Consider the following 13688-nt stretch of genomic DNA (forward strand, 5'->3'; position numbering starts at 1 on the left):
CTGCCTGGGAGTGTTCTATTAAATTTGACATCTGAGCCTTCTGTTTTCTTGTCTGCTTAATCTCTTCTCTGATTGATGTATGTTTTTCCTCTTCCTGTGTGGCTAATGAAGCTAATAAAATATTTCTGTCGTGCTAAATGCCCATGCACTCCTGGTTATTAAAATCCTCATTTTGTCATCCATATAGTGAGGTCGTGAAGGATTACCAGCTGGTTTCGCAACGTTTTATCAATTTAGCATCAAAATCTATTCGTATGCAGAGATTTACAATCAAATATGCAGTGTGCACAATTATGTGGCAAACTTATATTTGAGGATTCTTTTTTATTATTCACCACCTACAATGCTCTCTGTTCATAAATGTGCTATGAGTAACGTCTTGGCTTTCTTACAAGAACATCTAAATGTGCACGATTATCGGAAAAACTATTATTGGGCACAATTACTGCGCAACAAAAGTGTAAAACGCACATTTTCCCCCCATCTCACTTTTGCTGAAGTAAGAATTATAAAGCAACCACTCCAACTTTCCAATTAACATTTATGACATTGAAAAGAAAAAAAAAAATGTGTGAATGCCAGATATAAGTGCACTGTTCATTTTAAATTTAAAAATGAGTAAATGATGAGAGCAGAAACGTTGGCCAGGAAAATGCTGTGCACTCAGAAGGCCAGGCACTTCAGTGGTTTCAGCAGCTGTGTTACAGACAGGCGTTTCTGTATGGAACTTTAAACTTCCATTAAAAGTTATATAAATCTTTGTGTAATATATTTCTGTCTGAATATATCTTGTTACATCGTGGATACCTGTGGCATGTAGTGCAGCCTATATGTGTATTTTTATTTATTTTCTTTGCTTCTTAAAGTTAGAGGGTGCACAGGAGCGCTCGATCAGACCTGAACAACCTGTCAGCGATTCTAAGGTTGCACAGGATGCAACACAATGTAAAACAAAAAGAAAACATGGGGACCAAAAATCAAAGGAAACGCAACATTTCAATTATTTATTTTTCCTCTGGCTCTGGGCCTTACAAACACAACGAGAGTAAAAATACTTCAGTTTCCAAGGCCAAACCACCAGTGATAAAATATCCAGAGAACACGTTTTCGACTGATAAGATACAGAAAAAAAAAAAAATATCAAGTTAATATTTCACTGTAAGAGAATAGGGAAAAGATTTGAAAATTCACTGCTGCAGTTTACAAAAAAACAATTTGAAGACAGATACAAGTTTATCTGTTTGTCAGAGGGTGTGCAATATTCCTCTATTACAGAAAGACTCCGGAAAACAAACAGACACGCACAATTTCCAACAGATGAACAACAGACATCCTTACTTTTACTAAGAGAGCGTAAAAGAGGATGTTCTGGAAACCAGATAAGATTTATTGCCTGTGGGGTGAAACCATACTTTAATTCAATTAAACTCTCCACTGTCTGCTCAGCAGCTCCTTACAATTACCTGCTCCATCTGCCCATTGTTCTGTGTCCAAATTAATAACCACTAGTCTGGGATTTTGTGTCAGTTTGTGCTGGATATAAAGCCACACGCAATTATGCAAAGATCTCCCCCAAATGCGCTGCACCACGCCGGCATTTCAAGCTGCTCACATTCACTGCAGAAGATCCTCCCGACTCTATTGAGCAGACAAGGTCAATTACATGGTGCAACGATTCAGATGTTTTGGTAATGGTGTCACTGGGTGGTAGGTTTTAATTTACAGCCAGCAGGTCTTATTCATTCCTCGACAATAGTCTTCTTGTACGCTATTGAAATGTTGAAATGTAGTGTTGGGTTCAGGTGGCATGCAGGCAAAGTAGACTGCTTGCATTCAGTCTACTTTGCAGGCAGACTGCATGCAAAGTAGCAGGTGATTGGAAAGCTAAATATTCCGCACCTTCGTCTCCAAACTGTTTGCTGAAACCTGCCACATTAGATCAATGCTGACGGACTGCTACCGAATTTTGAATGGCATTAGAGAGTTCTAATTTTTAAGAAGCAGAGTTCTGTCAGGTGATTGTGGCTAACATGTAAACTTTCTTCAAACTTTTTTTTTTTTATATTATTATTTCACAAGCAAAGTAAGAGTTATGCTCCGTACACGGTGAGTTCCACACTGCTCACCGCCTTTCAAAGAGATCAGGCTCCTGCCGACGCTCAGCTCAGATGAAATGTCGACTGTGAAACACCAACAGGTAACTTCAGTTGGTATCTTGCTCCCGGAAAGTTGTGAGCGTGCCTAACATATCGGCAAATCTCTCCGAGTCCCGAGGCTGAGCCGTATTATTCAAAATCGTCACGGAAATGGTATATGTGGATCATTAGTTTCAAGCTTAAGGGAGGGGGAATTTTATCGGCGATGCCTATGAACTAGCCTCTCAGCTGCTTATTCAGAGCAGCATCTTATCTTTCTCAGCCACTTGGGTACAATATCTGAAAACCTATGTAAATTTATTTCCCTGAGAAGACATGCATCAATATTTGCTCTGTATCCAGATACAGAGTGAATGCAAATCAGTTTTTTGCTATGGAAATCTATATATGAGCCTCATACCAATGGCTCTGGTTCCTAAACTTGGTTAAAACTATTGTCTCACGTCAAATGAAATGACATGAATCTCTAACGACAGGAAGTGGAGTCTGTGGTGGAGCAGATTCAGCTTCTCCTAATTGGGATGTGAGTCAATGCAATCTGCTGGGTTTCCTTAGATAGAGACTTTTCAAACTACCTTCAACAATTAATTGAGCGTGATATGCTTGTTTGATAAGTAAGGTCAATTGGAATGTGTGTGTAAGTGAACTGAAATGATTTTTAGGTAAGATGCCTCAAGACGACATTCGTTGCGCTGTAGAAATGAACTGAATTGAACTGAAATGAATGCCTAAAGACACACAAACCCATCCATCCATTTTCTTGACACCCTTGTCCCTTAGTGGGGTCAGGAGGGTTGCTGGTGCCCATCTCCAGCTAACGTTCCGGGTGAGAGGTGAGGTCACCCTGGACAGGTCACCAGTCTGTCGCAGGGCAACACAGAGACACACAGGACAAACAACCATGCACACACACACACACACACACACACACACACACACACACACACACACACACACACACACACACACACACACACACACACACACACACACACACACACACCTAGGGACAATTTTGACAGACCAATTAACCTGACAGTCATGTTTTTGGACTGTGGGAGGAAACCGGAGTACCCAGAGAAAACCCACGCATGCACAGGGAGAACATCCAAACTCCATGCAGAAAGACGCCGGGCCGGGAATCAAACCCAGGCTCTTATCCAGAAAGGCCGTCCGTGTTGGTGTCTGAATGTGGCTGCGATTCAATGAATTCAGATCTTCACTGGTCTCCGTCATTAGAAAAGTGTGTCACGAATTCACCACAGCGATGCAACGCTGTCAAAAGTTAACATTTTCTGCAGCAAAACAGATTTAAAGTGTATTTCAGTTGGCCAAGATCAAAGTCTGTTTCTGATGGGTAATAAGACAAGCATAGTTCAAAAGGCTTGAAAACAAAGTCTAATGGTCATTATTTTTGACCCCCCCCCCCAAAAAAAAAGAAAAAGAAATCTTCTAGTCATATTAAAATTGCAGCAAATTAACGTAATAATTAATGGAAAAAGGCTGTAACATTTTTCTTACAAGTTTTTAATTTTTGGGGTTTTTAATTTTTTGGGTTAAAATTTATAGAAGGTAAAGGGGATCTTGAGTACATCTACCGAGGAAATGCACTTCAACAGTTAATTCTTTGTGAAAAAAGCCTCCACCTGACAGCCTCTGCATCTATTTGCTTTCAAGCTTTTTTTTGTTTGTTTTGTTTTTTGATTACAACATGTCGTCTTTCTGCAAAGGTTTCTCAGTAGGAGGTTTCATAACGGTATTGCGATTCAGCTGCAGCCTGACAACCTTTGGTCTGTCGCCGCAGCGCTGATAGCTGATGGGAAATCAGGACAGTCCTTTCCCTCAGGAGCAAACATCAAAAGTCGAGTCGTACGGCGAGGCTGCGGCATCTCAGACTCAGAGCTTCGGGGGGTTTACTCTGCAGCCGTGTTGTGGAGAGAGATAAAACATTTTTTTAAACCTTCACAGTGGCTCATTCTCATTGTCCTTACTTACAAATGAAATTCCCTTCTGTGCTTTTTTTTATTTTTTTATTGGCTTCCCCCCTAAAAAAAACACATTTATCCATTATACCTCTGCTCACCAGAAACCATTCCACTGAATCATCATTCCACTGAAATCCTCTGAATCTCTAATAATGTGTCAGATTTTATTTTTTCAAATCACGTCCCACCCATCAATATTTTCTCACAATCCCTGCAACGACCCAAATTAATCTCCCCCCCCCCGTAGCTACAGTTCTAGATATCATGAACCGAATCCCAGACTTCTTGACCTATTGACTGGTAATCTGTTCTGAAGCGCATCATCCTCCACCTTTCTGACACCATCCAGCACTCACAGCTCAGCATCTCCGTCTCTGGCTTCCAGCCCCACCCAAAAAACAAGAGCTGCGTCAGCCGACCGTCAACTCATCTCCTCTGCGTCCGCCTCCCAACGTACGGGCCTCGTCAGCGACTTCCACGCTTTCTGGGCACCAGTAGATTCTTCACAGGACAAACACTTCTCTTCAACTTGTTCCACTGTTTCTGTGTCTATCACTCCAACCTGCAGACCGACTTCAACAAACAAAGACGACGCTGTGAATGACAATGAGCCCAAATCTGTCATAATCCATAACTGCAAACCTGAAAGTCTCAGAAGCTTTGCGTCGCTACTCTGGGGACATCGCTGTTGCACGTCAGACGATCCCTTTCAAACGAGGCTTTTTTTTTTTTTTAAATTCATGACTTTATTTCAGATCAGAGTATTGATTGCGCATTTAAACAGAAACTTGGCTTGACATAAATGGCGATGCGGTTCTTACCGAGGACTCGGCATCAAAGTGCAACTTTTAAATGTTCAATCAGAGAACGAAGACAAGGAGGAGGCGCGGCGTCTTCACCAGTGAACTCGGTTCAAAGGGCTTTTCTCCTGACGGCTGCGCTCCAGTTAAATATCAGTTTTATTTTAAGCAGACCTCCTGTATTATCTATCACGGTTTACAGTCAAACCCAACACTGCTAATTTCGATTTCTGATTTTCTCTTTGCTGTTCATGCTTAGTATTCCACAATCAGCTTTTTATTTTTTTTTTAGGTGACATTAATTTTCAATAATAAGAAAATGTATCAGCTGAATTTCCAAACCTATTTAATTTCATGAACTCTGGTCAACATGTTTATCAACATTCGACTGGTGAGAATATGACTGTCTATTTTACTGAAGATTATTTTTAACTCCAGAAAATCACTGAAAGAAAAAAATGGTTGGGAAGTGAAATCTTACCTCTGAAGGGGCTGAACATTTTTTATCACTGTGTAAAAATACACTCTTGCTGACATTTTACCTTCTTTATCAAGTGGCTGTTTTAAAGAGCTTTACAAGTGGAATAAAGCCTGCCATTAACTCTGTAACTCAAATAACAAGACATTAAACACGGAACCCAAACCTGCTTGGTGAAGTAAAATCACCGAGCAGTAAAAAAATAAATACTCTCTTGCATTAAGTCTCTTTTTCAAATGCCTTTTTTCTCAAAAACAGATCCTTCCTTTTCACCTAATTTAACAGTTAAAATAAACAACACAGATCCATTCGTTTGATGGACGAAAAATATTAAAAAACCTTTTTTTCCCCCATTATGTGTAATCACTGATCTGAACACTTTGCTGATCTTGTGTAAAGAAACTTTTATCTGATGAGAAAACTCTCAATTAAGTCTACATCAGGATTAGATTTCATCCCCTGAGGGGTTTCTGATTAGTAGCTCTGAGTTTCCAACCCGCTGCAGCTGGAGAAAACATGCATACAAATCAATACAACAAACATCGTTCCCCCTGACCGGCGTAACATTTATTATAACATTATACGCCGCTACAAAGCCACAAGTGGAGATAAATGTTGTTTTTTTTCCCCAGGATTTGAATCTTTTGTTTCCCTAAATATTAGAATTGGGACTCTGGATACTCAGCTAATTTCTTATGATTGATATTAAGTGTAAGTGCTAGAAATATATCCATCTTTTCATTTGCATTTGAAGCTAGTTGTCTTAAATATCTGCTGATAGCAACATTTTTAGTTCCAGAAATCTAAGCTCTATTTTATTCTTTTTTTTTTTTTCTTGGTGTTGGTCAAAATAGCAAAAGTAAACCACGACCGTAGTAACAAATACGTATCTTTGCAGTCTTTTTTTTTACACTTCTACATCATTGCTAATAACCCCGGCAGTGACAGTCTTCTGTTCATGCATGCGTTCGCATCATTGTTTTAGCTGAAAAGCCGCTCTGCACTCTTTGCACCCCGAACAGACTGATACACATCTGCTGCTGCATCAAGATTTCACATCTGCCTCTGAATCTGCAGGAAACTCTGAACTCTGATTGATGTGCTATTTCAATACAGACAGCAGAGGATGGCAGGATGTGGGACAGGGCCAAGGACTGTTGGGGAAGGAGCTGGTGTCGCACAATCTGACATGACACGTTTTACTGTTTACGCATGTATGAGGGGTCGAGTCAAACTCAATGACTCACTGCAATCAGGTGGTTTCCTCAGAAAGCTGGGTTAGGATTATGCATTTCCAAGACATGGTGCCATTTCACAGCATAATTAAGTAACTGTGTGACCTACAATTGTTATAAAAATGCTATGTATGTCAAATATGACTTACAGGAAATTTGACTTTGTAATTTAATACCTTACATTGAAATTGGAGCTCTATCGCTTTAAAAACTCCTGCTATTTATAAAACCTCTACTAACCGTTTAACAATGTTTTTTTTTTACCAACGTTACTCTGAGAAGTAGCTTAAATAATGAGCTCAGGAGATGCACAGTTCCACCAGGTGTTTGCTAACTGCTGCTGGCTAGTCTGAAGGAGCTGCGAGGAGGAGCTTCGTCCTTGAAGGCAGTGCTCGGTCTCCTCAGGAGTCATGCAGAGCTCAGTGATTAAATTCAGGGGCGATTAAATTTCTCAAACATGCCTGAATGAATCAAGGCAACACTCCATGAGGAAAAAAACTTTGTAACAAAGCCGAAAAAAGTCGATTTTACACAAAGCTGCCCCTTTCAGAATTGGCATAATAAACTAAACAGCATTGCATTGAACCCATATCAAACTGGTATTGATGTAATTTGACTTGTATTTGACAGTTTAATTAGATTAATAGTCTAGATTTCTGTATAAATTGGATCTATTTCAATTGTAAAGTGTATTAAAAAGAAATTAGTTGTGAATTGATGCCCCATGGCAGTGATATACTTCAGCTGCATTCTAATTGCATAAGGGAACGATTGGACATCATTCCTCATTTCAGCTGTTAGGTTCTATAACCATCACTGCTCTAGACAAAATCAATAAGTATTTACATCCCTGCTGGTATTTGCAGTTGTACTCATTTAAAAAGCATTTCTGCTGGTAATGCACATCTGTTTGCACGGCTTAAAATGTTATTTTTTGATATATTGTAAATAGTCTGCTGTCTTTTAGTGCACACTTACACATTTCTGTACATTGTTAAGTAAATGTATCCTACTCAGTTGCACATTGGTTGGATCAGAGTACAGCACTTCTGATAACTGTTCAATAGTTTTGGTGTTATAATCTTGTTTGTATTTGCTTTTTATTTACTTTTCTTTTGTTTTTACTATTCTTACGATGAACCTACATGTCTCAATGGTACAAACACACCTACATTTCCCTACTGTGGGACGACAAAATACATTTCTATTCTATTCTATGGCAGGACTTGAAAATTAAGGTTTAGAGATGTTTTTTGTTGTCGTTGTTTTAATAAAACTCTGACATATTCTATGCTGTTAGGCAAAAAAAGCATGAGCAACCCCCCAAAGACGTTCACCAAGCCTTGCACATTATCTGTAAGAACAGAGAACACTTTCTCTCTTCCAGGCCTCTGGGAGTAGAATATCATTCTTCCCTTTGTTGTTCTGGCTTGGGACTTCTTAAAACTGCCTCTTGACACTTCGTCTGGAGTGAACTTTTCTTTCTTCTTTTTTCTCTCGTGTGGTATCCGACACCTTTTGGGTGACGGGTTAGAAATTTAAAGCAGGTGTGGTTTCTACGCTTTGAGTTGCAGAACTGTATGAGGAATGCTTAGGAGTTCATGCAGTTCAGTATTTTGTGAATTGAAAAAAAAAAACCAACAAAAAAACAATCCTGACCAGAGAGCGCTTTGCTTTTGCTGTTAACAGTAAGCCAACATTTTTTTTTTCTGTTCAGTGTACGTACTGACTGTAATTGCAGCAAAATGATGGCTCAACAAAACAGTGACTCAGGTTGCTGAGTGCAAATGCACGACAGACTTATGAGATTTTTCCTTTTGGAAAATCATGTAAGAATTTCTTCCATTTTACAATTGTGCACTGCTTTATGTCGGTCTGCCATATTTTATGTAGCGGGCCAACATGAAATCTGGGCAAGGGAGAAAAAATACTTTTGCAAGACGTTGTAAATCAAACGCGCCATTATTCTACGAAACAACGAAGCGGCCCGACTTCTTCACTTTGAACTGCTGGCATTCATTTGCAGGCTCTCTTGCCACCTGCTCCAGGGTCCACTTCATCAAGTACATTTGGCGGTGGACAGGGAAAGGTTGCATAATCAAGGTCAAACAAAGAACAAAAGAGTAAGATGAAGCCTGAAGGTACGGCTGTGTTTAAATTCTAGTGACACAGGTGTGGTCCAACAGGGTGAAAATTAAGCAAACTAACCAGTTTTTTTCATCCTACATAATTCTTTACCAACAGAAAGTTTTAGCTCTTTACTCACCAGTTTTTCTTCCAGTGTTTATCGCAAAGGAAGCGGTCACAAAACTCTGCATCAAAAATTCTCCATGTTACTTTTTATCATCATTCACTTATGTATATCTTGATCTAGGTTTACTACTGTTGTCAAATTGTGTTGCTAAGTTGGTCACAGATGTTTACAAGGTGACGGTAAAATCTTATCGGAAATGTTATCTGCTGCAAACATAGATAGGAACATGTGGCGAAACTCTGGGACCACATTAAAGTGCTTTAAAAAATATATATTTATTCCCTTACATATTTTGTTTCCTTCTAGTTTCCGATTGTCAAAGTCATTCTAAAATGAATCAAAGGTAACATGAGTTAAAAGAAAAATACACAACTTTCCTGAGTGAAAAAGTAATTGAACTCTGATGGAGCATTTTTAATCTGTGGAGGAATTTTTACTTCCTTTTTAAAATGGTTCAGATTCAGCTACGTTAAAGGATCCTCGAGGAGCAAAGCAAACCCCAGACCATCACACTACTTCCACTTTGTTCGACTGTCATATGATATGATGCTCTTTTCCTGAAACCCTGGGTTGGCTCAACACCAGCTCTAATAGGACACACAAATTCTTTTCAGTCCATACAATATTTTATCCAAAAATTTTAAAGATTGCCAACATCTGTTTTGGCAAATATGAGACGAGTCTTTGTTTTGTTTTTGGTTGGCAGTGGTTTCTCTCTTGTTATTGAATTGAACTTTGACCTTAAATAAGTCAAGTGCATTACATTACATGTTTTTTCTTGGTTTGCTTGTGACTTAAATTAGTTGATTATTTATATAGGTTGGTTCAGATTGGTTTTGTCTGTTTGACAACAGCTTTCTTTAATTAGTCAGATTACATTAGTCTAGTACTATGTGCAGGTGTGACAAAAAGCCAAACCATGAAGCCTCCTGTAATAGGATAGATAGTGCTTAATGATTGTGGTGAGAGGATCAGATGAGTCTAATTACACTAAATCCACAGCAGCTGTGTGGTAAGCGTGGCTCAAGGACATAAAGGAAAATGACTAATTGAGAGAACGATTACAAAGCAAAATACGAGGATCGGGGAAACCTGAAAACAAAGCAAATAGCACAAAAACAGAGCGAGCATCATCGCTAAAATAAAATGTCACAACCTGAGAAAATAATGAAATTCAAGGATGGCACAAAATTAAAAACTAGTATGGGGCCCATTGGCTAAGCAGATATTTTTTTTTTTTAGTTTTTGGCTTGTTTTTCATTTAGTTTATGTTAAAAAGAATGATGAATCCTTCCCAAGAGAGGCAGAATGAAAGAATCATGACATGCAAATGCAAAAAGTAATTGTTCACCACATACGCTCTCTGTTTTGTACTCTTGTTTTTAATCGTCTATTTTGTGCGCTTAGAAGTAAAAACACAAGTAACCCTATGATTAGTTATAACAAAGGAAGACGTTCCAACAACTTTACATATTTTCATGCCTCAAATTGACAGTCTAATCTAATTTCTTTCTGCTCTTGATCCTCTTGTTCATGTTAGTGTTGGTTCCATTTTCTTTCTTTTTTTTTTTATTTTTTTACTCGTACTAAAATCTGCAATGTATTTTCCGAGACAAAAAGTACAATTTGCTTTTGCATATACACTCCTGATCACAATTTGATGTCTGGAGAGGAAATTATAATTATTCACATCGTGCTGGTGACTCATAAGCACCTAGTAAGTGGAGCTTCAAAATGCAAAAAAATCAAAAGCAGGGACAAGAAATGAAAACTTAAAATTGGGCAGATTCTTGAAAACTGCAAGACAAACGGGCTATTATCAGCCTAACAAAAATGATCAGTCTGAGACCTTACAGCCTTTTTGTTACATTTGGACAGGCAGATACTGTCATGACCTCATGACAGTAAAAAAAATAATAATTAACTCCCTGATGAGAAAAATATAATCTGGAAAGTTTGAGATCCTAATAAATATGACAGTTTACTTTTTGGTATAGAGGTCTAACTCTATGCATGAAAGAAAACTAACGATGCAACCCCAACAGTGAGACACAGAGGCAGCAACAACATGCTGTGGGAATGATTTCCTTTGGAAATGAGCAGGAAGCTTGTTGAGGATTCAAAGCAAACATAGAAGAAACCGCACAATAAAAGTAACAAGTTTTGAGACAGATGTGGAGGTTCAGCTTCCAGAAGCACACCAACCCTAAACATCGCTCCAGGAGGAGGGTCTCAGCATCGTCAGTCAAGCTCATGTACGCGCTGCTCAATGTGCTAATAGTGGAAGCCACAGGAACTCAAATATTTTACTACCTCTGTTATCCTTGTCCTTTCTAAAAGTATTGATAGCTCCTCTATTAACTGCATTTTTTTTTCCACTCACTTTGTCCGACCGCCATTTATCACCATACCGACGTTGAACACCTCCAGAACTGGAACGCTGCGTCTCAGAGCCTCTGCACCACCGTCAAACTCTGTGATGACTGTTGTTAACGCACCCCTTATTGTGATCCCCAGCAGGAATGAGCGCATTCATCAGTGGAGCTCACTTTTAGAAGTTTGAAATGCATTATGGAATCTTTACATGACAAACTTGAACTGAGGCGCAGCTCATAATGGTGTCATTAACATAAAAGCTGGGTGACTACTTTGCCGCAGCCCTGTGTGTGTGTGTGTGTGTGTGTGTGTGCGTGTGTGTGTGTGTGTGTGTGCGTGCGCGTGTGTGTGTTTGTCTTGTGCGTGTGTGTAGGCAAAGACACAGTTGAGCTGTTGAGCACACACAGGAAGTCCCTTTAATGATAATGTTCGCCTCTCCCTTGTGTTAAACTCGCCTTAATGATAATGCCTTCTTCTTCACGTTGCACATAACAGCCGGCTCGCGCCCCAAACATCATGACTAATAGATTAAACCAAGAGGATTTCTGCAAGCCTATTTTGATGTTGCACAACCACTTCTTACTCGGGTTGAACCGACACAAAACTGTTGGTATCACCACACGCGGTCACACATTTTAGAAGACGCTCACTGATGCACAGATGCAACACGTCACTCTCAGAAGACGGGTTAGATATTTCGCTGATTTTCCTCCTCGTCCTCCCTTTGGCAGCTCCGTGGGTGTATCTGACAGAAGTCTGAAGCACCCAATGTGTGGCGTGTATTGAATTCTGGGAGCTTTTGTGAATATTACCTCCGTGTCAATCCAGAACTGGCTTCATCTAAAAGCGACTTCTCTAAAAGCAGAGAACATTCGCCGTCTTCCCGCTGCGCGGTGAAAACAAATTGGACGTCCTGTGCATTGCATTCTCTTCCAGCGAGCTCTACCTGTCTATACCGTCCTTCTGCCTTGCAGAACAATCACAGACTCTCGGCATCCTGGGATAAGAACGTCTCGAAAATTGCTTCTTTTGTCAATCGCTTTCTGAAGGAGTATAGAGTAGGAAGACTTTCCCAAATAAAATGCTCTAACAGGCTTGAAAGCCCTCCAATATGGCTGGATTTATAAATAAAATCCTCTATAACAATACTAAACACTCATTTCCAGTTATCTCTAATGCTTGATGGCAGCTCTTTCCGCCAAGGTTGGAACGACCATTTATTAGGTTTGGGGCAATTCCTTTTTTGACACAAGGTCAGTTTGTTTTGGTTGTTTTTCATTACTTTAATGAATGAAACCATCGACACACATAAAGGATTACATGCTGAAGAACAAAAAGAGCATTCTTGCTGTAGAGCATGGGTTTCTGTGACTGAAACGGCCTTGCTCCAAATAATCATAGTAATAAAGCTCTACGGATGTTCAGGACGCTGGAATGTTCTCGTCTAACTTGACACAACTTGGGGTAAAGAGGGAGACGCCGATTTTCGGTGATTTTTTAAAGTGTGCATCGGAGACTTGGCACGTCGTTCATCAAAGTTGCTCAAAGAGGTTCCCTGAGCATTTGAAATAAAACATTTGCTTTAGAAATGCAACTGATGTGGTTTCAGACATGCAGGGGCAGATGAAAGAGCTCTCCGCCATGCTGGAATCGCAGTTTTTCAACCGCGTGCTTTTACTGATGTCCAGGGTGTGCGCATCCTCATGTGTTTGTAGATGAAATAGGACTTCTTTCATGTAACCGTTACAACCTCCACTTCCTGTTTCAGAACCTCCCACACTCTCTTGGCCTGTGGGAGGTGCGGCGATAAGCAGATCGCCAAACCTCGGAAAGGAATGGAAGAGATGAGGCAGTGAAACAGAAGGATCTAGCAGCACAGGGGAAGCCAAACAAAAGATCTAGAAACCCAAAAGGAGAAGATTGCTGACAATGATAGAAGAAAGACTCACTCAAAAACTAAACCCAGCTGTCATTAACATTAACAGCAATTATAAAAATTGCAAAATTAGTATGGAAAGACCTATGGAGCACAAATAACTCACAATAAAATAATCAAACATTAACAAAACGCATGCATGTAATTTGGACTAGCTGAACTTGCACTTCTCATCGTCCTCTTTAAAGCTGCCCTAACTTCAGTCTTACTAATTTCCCTTACTGTGTGATTCAGTATATCTGCACCATCTGTCCTCCTCTCTCTAATGCTGCTCATTCATCACGTCCTCAAAGTTCTCTTCCCTTACTCTCTACAGAGTTTCTTCATTCATCAACACATTCCCCTTTCAATCTTGTGGCGCCCTAACCTGTTTCACATCCCACCCATCTCTACTCTTTCTTCTCCAGCTAATTGCAAAAAAATTTAAGAGATTCAACAACGGGTATTATGTCAACGGTGGCAGTGTTT

This window comes from Poecilia reticulata, chromosome 14 (assembly GCF_904066995.2).
Source record: "Poecilia reticulata chromosome 14, P_reticulata-male-v2, whole genome shotgun sequence".
Taxonomy (NCBI): domain Eukaryota; kingdom Metazoa; phylum Chordata; class Actinopteri; order Cyprinodontiformes; family Poeciliidae; genus Poecilia; species Poecilia reticulata.